Source organism: Parasteatoda tepidariorum, chromosome 5 (assembly GCF_982258835.1).
Source record: "Parasteatoda tepidariorum strain Cologne lab strain chromosome 5, Ptep-v5.0, whole genome shotgun sequence".
In the NCBI taxonomy this organism is placed as follows: Eukaryota; Metazoa; Arthropoda; class Arachnida; order Araneae; family Theridiidae; genus Parasteatoda; species Parasteatoda tepidariorum.
In genome coordinates this window covers 24,772,463-24,779,879 of record NC_141759.1, presented here as the reverse complement: position 1 = coordinate 24,779,879, position 7,417 = coordinate 24,772,463, and positions in this window count along the sequence as shown.

Genomic DNA, 7,417 nt, shown 5'->3' with positions numbered 1-7,417 from the left:
TAAATCTTCTTACTCTGTTTTCCCAGACCCTTTTGATAGTGACCATTTTCCAATTATTACCAAAGTTAAATTCTCCTTAAACAACCCTAACATACCACGCCCGTATCTCCATTTGCAAAACGCACAAAATGAAATCACTCAAGCTCTGTCAAATAACAACTTCAACGCAAGGAACATAGAAGATACTTGCAATTCCGTAGTCAAAGATAATACCCAATTTACAAAATTTTCCCCGCATCCCACGACTCCGTGGTGGGATAAAAAATGCGCGTTTCTGCTAGGTCAAAAGCGCAAATTTTTGCGTAAGGCTAAAAAACAAGTCTCATCCACATTTTGGCTTAAATACAAACACTACTCCGCTCAACTCCGCCAATACATTAAAATCAGAAAAAGAATCTATTGGGACAAAATTTGTTCCAATTTAGGTTCCTCAAAAAACATTTTTAAAATCTTGAAAGGTATCTCAACTCGAAATTCCTCTGCTCCCTCCGAAAACTTGATTTTAACCCACCAAGCGACAGCTATCACCTGCCCAATCGACCAAGCGAACCTTTTTGGGGAGCACCTTTTTCATGCTCAAAGCCCCTGTCCAATCCCTTTCTCATTCTGGGGTACAGGCTACTGCCACTTGGATACCCCTTTCTCGTCTACCGAACTGGAAGCAGCTATTCATCGAACAAAGAACACGGCACCCGGGCCAGACCACATTCCGGCTATTCTCATTAAATTTATTCACTCCCGTTACCCAACTAAGCTCCTTAACTTCTTTAATGTCGTTCAAGATACAGCCCAACCTCCATGAACATGGACCCAAGCAAAAATCATTCCGATCTTAAAACCAGGAAAAAACCCATCAGAAATTCTCAGCTACAGACCTGTTGCTCTCACCTCGACTTTCGCCAAGGTCTACGAACGTATGCTTTTACAAAGGCTCCTTAATTTTAGCCTTCAACAAAATATCTTCCCCCCTCCCACACTGGCTTCCTCCCTTTTCGTGACTGTAATACAACTCACTCAATACTCTACCATGACATACGAGAAGCACGTGAACGGAGAAAATTTATCGTTTGTGTTGCACTCGATCTAGTCTCGGCATACGACAACGTATGGATTGATGGTCTCCTCACCAAACTCCTCTCGGTCGGCATATCTGGAAAAACAGCGCTTTTCTTACAAAACTTTCTCTCCAATAGAACCTTCTACATCTCTTGACGCAACACCCGGTCTAAAGATTTCCAGCAACCCCAGGGCCTCCGCAGGGCAGTGTCCTCTCCCCCCTTCTTTTTATGTTTTACCTTAAAGACATTCACAAACACCTTCCCACTGGAGTTAAAATTCTTGTGTTCGCTGATGACATCTACATTTACTATGCTGCAAAATCTTTTGACAGGGTTATTGCTAAACTTTAAGATGCCCTCATCACCATTCAAACTTGGTGCACAGAGTGGAAAATGGCTATGTCACCCTCAAAAAGTGCATTTATTAATTTCTCTAACAAACGTCTCTCAACTACGATTCAGTTAACAATTTTTAACGAACGAATTCCCCAAGTTAATTCCATCAAAATTCTCGGCATCCATTGCGAATATTTCTTTCCTCTGTCATTTTCAATACCTAAAAAAGAAATGTTTAAAAAAAATTAATGCACTCCGCTGCATCTCTAGCACTCAGTGGGGGTCTTGAACTTACCACCTCATCCAGATTGTAAATGCCACAATCAGAAGTATCTTAGAGTATGGCAGCCCAATCCTCTTCTCTGCGCCAAAATCACATCCTCCGAGTAATTGAAACAATCTACAACTCTAGCCTCCGCGCAGCAACGGGCCTCCCACGATGGACTCCAATTCCTATCCTCCGCAGAGAAGCCGGCACTACCTCAATCTCACACAGACTTGTTTTAGCAGCTAAAAATTCTACCTCCGTCACTGTTCCCTTGGCTCTCACTCCCCAATAAATCGCCTTTTGCATAAATTCCATTTTACTAGACTTAAAAAGAAACCCCACCTTTTCCTCAAGTTTCAGGACATCTTCAGCCAAAAAGGCATAAGTAAATTCAATATCATCCCCTTCCACATTCCAGTTTTCCTCACCGATCTCCCGAACCTCTGTCTTTTTGCACACGATCTTCCTTTTCAAACTACGAAAAATCCCAAAGAAATCCTCCCTCTCTATCAGGAAACCCTCCACACCCTTTGGAAAGACTTTGTCATCCTGGCTACCGATGCCTCGAAATCCAGTACGAACACAGGTATTGCGGCTATTAACTCAAGGAACAACATGTCTTATATCTCTCAAATCCATCTTATTAATTCAGTTTTCACCGGAGAAGTTTTAGCGATTTGGTTAGCAGTCACAAAATTCACTACCGAGTATCTAGATTACGTTATTTTATTGAACAGTAAGTCCGCAATCACTGCCCTCATCTCAGCCACCCATAAATCCCCTCACAGCATCCTCCTCTTACAAAATAAGATAGTTTCAGCAAGTGCAAAAGTGAAATCAATTACGATCGCCTGGACACCAGCACACGTTGCCAACCCCCCTCCCCAATGAAACCGCTGATAAGCTGGCCAAACACACCACCAATGCCCCTCGAGCCATCCCTTTTATCTCACCTGAAGACTTGTCATATTCAGCAGTTTTAGACTCAAACCGCGAACTCAGTAACCTCCGGACTAATTCAAAATACCGCAAGCGTTTCCCCTTTGATCACCCTGTTAATAAAACTTCCCTCAATCAACTCCCAAACCGAAAATACGATATCTTAATCTCGCGTCTCCGAAGCAACACAATCCAACTTAACGAAATTTATGCAAAAATAGGGCTCGCAGACTCCTCTTTGTGCGAACATTGTCAACTTCCAGAATCTGCTATCCACCTCCTCTTTGAATGCAAAAAGTTTGAACATCAGAGACAAACACTGCGCGCCTCAATCGGAGTTTTCCCACTCTCCTTTCACCGTCTTCTTAGTTATAACCAATACGATAATCTTTTCAAAAATTTAGTGGATTTTTTAATTTCAACTAAGCGTTTCTAGTCTCCAGTTTTCAAATCCCTAATTAAATGCAGTTACAAATTTTTAAGTTTTAGTTTCAGCCTCTCTGAGCGCCTGGGAAAAAGAGTATGTTTTTTTTATTTTTGATGAACGTGTTTCTCCAAAAGTATTGGAACCACCAAATGTTAGATTTTAATTTTTTCTAATCTACCTCTCCGAAAGTGTTTTGGAAAAATATTTAATTTTGATCTCTACTGTAAATTTGTTCCGCTTCTTCAAGAACAGCGTACACTCTCACCATCTCATCGTCATCATCTTCAGCATCAACAACTCAACTCACAAAATATACACCTTACAGCAATGGGGATAAAAGCGAGTAGCAGAGATCCCCCCACATCATCATCAACAGTTGTAATCCGCTGACAAACAGAACTTATCATATTAAGATCAATACAGCATTTTCTTCCGCTAGAAACATTAAAGCAGGAGTTCCGCAAGGTTCAATTCTCGGCCCTGCGCTCTACCTAATTTCTTCAGCAGACTTTCCAAATTTTAATAATATGAGAAACATCACCTCAGCCTTCTACGCAGATGATACAGCACTTATGAGCAGATAAATAAATCCCAAGAAGTCAGTTACTAATCTCAGTAATATCATACCTCATATCGAAGACTGGTGCACAAAATGGAAGGTAGCCATCAACACCACTAAATCTTCACTACAAATTATTAGGAATTCAAGTAAAAAGAACGTCATTTATCCAAGTATTACTCTTTTCAATGATGCAATACCACTAGTTCGAAAGGCCACCTACCTAGGCGTCACTCTTACTAGTACTTTAAACTGGAATAACCATATTGAAAATATTCTTAGCAAAGCGCAAGGAGCCTATAGATCTCTGAAACCAATATTAAACTATAATTCAAAACTATCACTCAAAACAAAACGAACCCTATACCTCCAATGCATTCGACCGATCATCAGCTACGCAGCCCCTGCATGGAGCCCAACCACTGTTAGTCAAAAAAAGAAACTGGAGATTACTCAAAATAAATTCCTCAGATATATCACAGGAGCCCCCAGATCCATGAGAATGAAAGATCTAAGACGAGAGTAAAAAATCAACAAAATAGATGAGCACATAGCTGAACTATGTACAAGTTTCTTCAGAGATGCACTCTCTTGTCATACGTGCAATTACTTTAAAAATTTTGATTTTGAGCTCATCAAAGACAACATAAAATATAGCCCGGCAACCGCCTTTTTCCTATCCGACGGAGTTTTGTCCCGTAAATTTTGTAAATAGCTGTAAATAATTTTGCGCATTTATTATGTATTTTTCCTTTTCTCTGAGGCTATGTGGCTACCGTGCACCTGAGAAGCTCGGGGGTAATACCTCGAAGGGAGGCGAGGCAGTCTGCCACAAAACCTCTTCTCTCTCTCAAACTTGTTTGTTCAATCTCACTTCTTCATTTTAATTTTCTCTCAGTAAAAGATACTGAACCCCAACTTTCACCTTTCAGTTGCGCTTCGGCGATTTATCATTTATTTCCACTCAGATGAATTAGTTGGAGCCCCTAGCGGGGCTGATCAACACCTCCTAGAAAGAACAGGCCACAGCACGGGTTACCATAAATATCCCTTAGTAGTCCAAACGTAGTGACATATTTTGTATTTTCAACCACTGCGCAGCTTAGTATCCTTAACGTAATGACATCTTTCTTATTTTTCGTCTACTGCGCAGTTAAATTCGTCTCATCGGACTACTAAATTGATCCGTGCTGAGGCCTTTCTATTTCTAGGAGGTGTTGGGCTGATGCTAAGATAACCAACACATATGAGTATGAGTTGTAATCCGCAAATAAAGACAGTACTACAAGCGCCTATGGGATCTATCACATGATGAAGGAGTGGTATGTGCGCTTCGCGGACAGGTATTCCGAGCACACCATCAGTCTAAGACTAAGTTGTAATCCACATAAATTTCTAAAAAAAATTTTTTTTTAATGGCGGGCACTTAGGATGTATTGGCCAGGAGTGCCAAAACTGCTTCTCTCTTCTCGTTACCCAGTGGGCACTTGTGGCGAAGCCACGGCGGTGGAGCAGCGTCGCCCACGTCACACAACCTCAAACCCGTTTATAGGGCGAGTCACATTCACACAAAGGAGAAAGGACATAGAATACAGAGAGAAAGAAACATCCATGCCCTGAGCGGGATCCGAACCCGCAACCATCGGCGCCACAGTCAGGCATGCTAACCACTTGGCCACCTGCTCGGCAATTTCTAAAAATTACAGTGTATGTCTCTGCTTAAAATTGTAATTTAAATTCCATTTTTTTACCACTGGGAAAAAATCATCGTCGAAAGTATAAAAAGTTGGAAGGTATGCTTATCTTGGCAGGAACAGCAACCCCATAGACTGCTGAACTCAAACTGTTTTTTATATTAACTTTGATAATATTTCGCGATGTATGGGATATGGGCCTTCTGTGCAGCCCAGGTGCCCAATTTTTGTAAATAAAGCAAAAAAGTCTTATCTTGCATTTAAGCATTAAGTTATGTCCCACAAAAGGTATCCATGTTTACATTAAATGAAGGGGAAAATCTTGTAGTAAATGTAAAGAATAGAATATTTTCTGTATTAAAATTCTTCTATGCATAATTTCAATAGATGCTGCTTGAAAGTCAGCAAAACAACTTTACTTTCAAGTACTTATACGTACACAACACATATCGATTTCTGGGCGTTTTTCTACAGTCTTTTGATCAAAAAGACATGCAATGTAATAAGCTGAAAATTAATTTTTCTTATTTTTATGCTTCTCTCATGTATTAATTAACATATTTGATAAGTATTATATTTTTTTTTAAAAAAGAGTAGTAAATAAATCTTATAACTACTAAAGTTAAAGTTAATGAATATAAGTTAAAACTATAATTATTTTAATATGCATATCTCAGTCGGGAAAGGCAATTAGTATGTTAGCGACACGCATCACTGGGAAATAAAGTTAGATTAGAAAACCATTTCCTACATCACCTACGTGATTTCTAATATTCAAAACACACTAAATCACGCAATCTTCAGTTCATACGCTTTAAATAATTATTACTCGCAGTCATATTTATAATTTAATGGAATCAGTTAAAAAAGGAGATGATTTGTTAAATTAAAGTTATAAAAGAAAGATTAAATGAAGTCCTTATTTGTATAGTGGTGTAATTCCAAGTAATGTTAAAATGAAGTAAAGCTCACTACTTAACGTAATTGAGAACAGATTATTTCTATCCAATTTATTTTTGCAGCGAAAGAAGGAAAAATCAGACTCTATAGGAAAGACAACACAATCATTAGACCTTAGATTCTTTATTTCAATATAATCAATATTGGATTTAGACCACTATTCAAATAATACCTTAAGATTGATTATTGAGTTTTAATGTCAAGGGATTTGCATGAATAATAAATTAAACAATTTTGAATGCATGTTAAACATTTAACAACATCACGAGTTCTTTTATAATCTGAAAGTAGATGTGAATTAATTAAATTTGAAAAACTGTCACGCGCACTGACCGTTAGCAATTGTTGTAAGCAAAATAATAGGTAAGTATACTTAACGTAAGTGCACAGTAACCCAAAGGAAACTTTTACGCTAGCACCAAAAGAAAACTTTTTATTATCATTCCACCATTTATATCCAAACTATAGTATAATTTGCTGTTTGGGCAGTTTTATCATTGATAAAGATGTACGATAAAAAGCATAGTTTTAAATGCCAGCCGTTTTCAATAATATTTTTGTTTTTTAACGCTACCGCAGCCGTGCCTTACTCCATTGATTCAAACGATTATAATGTTAATAATATTTATAAACTACTTCTAATCATTTGCAACGTGCTTTTTTCTTTCATGGATATTATAGAAATTCTCCACAACGCAATAGACGGCATTGATTTAAGGAAGGCAATACGCATTTTTACTCTTATAATGATTTTAACATTGAGAATAACAATCAGCTTCAAGATTCCAGTCATGAAACAAATTGTTTCTGCTATGAGAAAATCTATTCGATATCAAAAGGCACCTTCATGGTTCTCAGCATGGGTAGTATCAACTTTTATGATGTATCTGATCAACATAATTTGTGTCATACATTTAATCGTGAGAAAAAATACGCACGCCGTTGCTGCAGCATTCCCGCTTCCATTTTTGGAATCATATTTTACCAACCATCCTACCATGGAATATGCTGCTAGAATATTCTTTCATCCTTTACGATGTCAGCTAATACATATATTCCCAATAAACTCAGCCTCTTTCTTTTATGTACTCACATGCCTTCATATTAGAAGTCTTATAAAAAAGAAACAAGTATTATTATATGAGCCACACCTTTCTGTTAAACTGAAGCATGCAT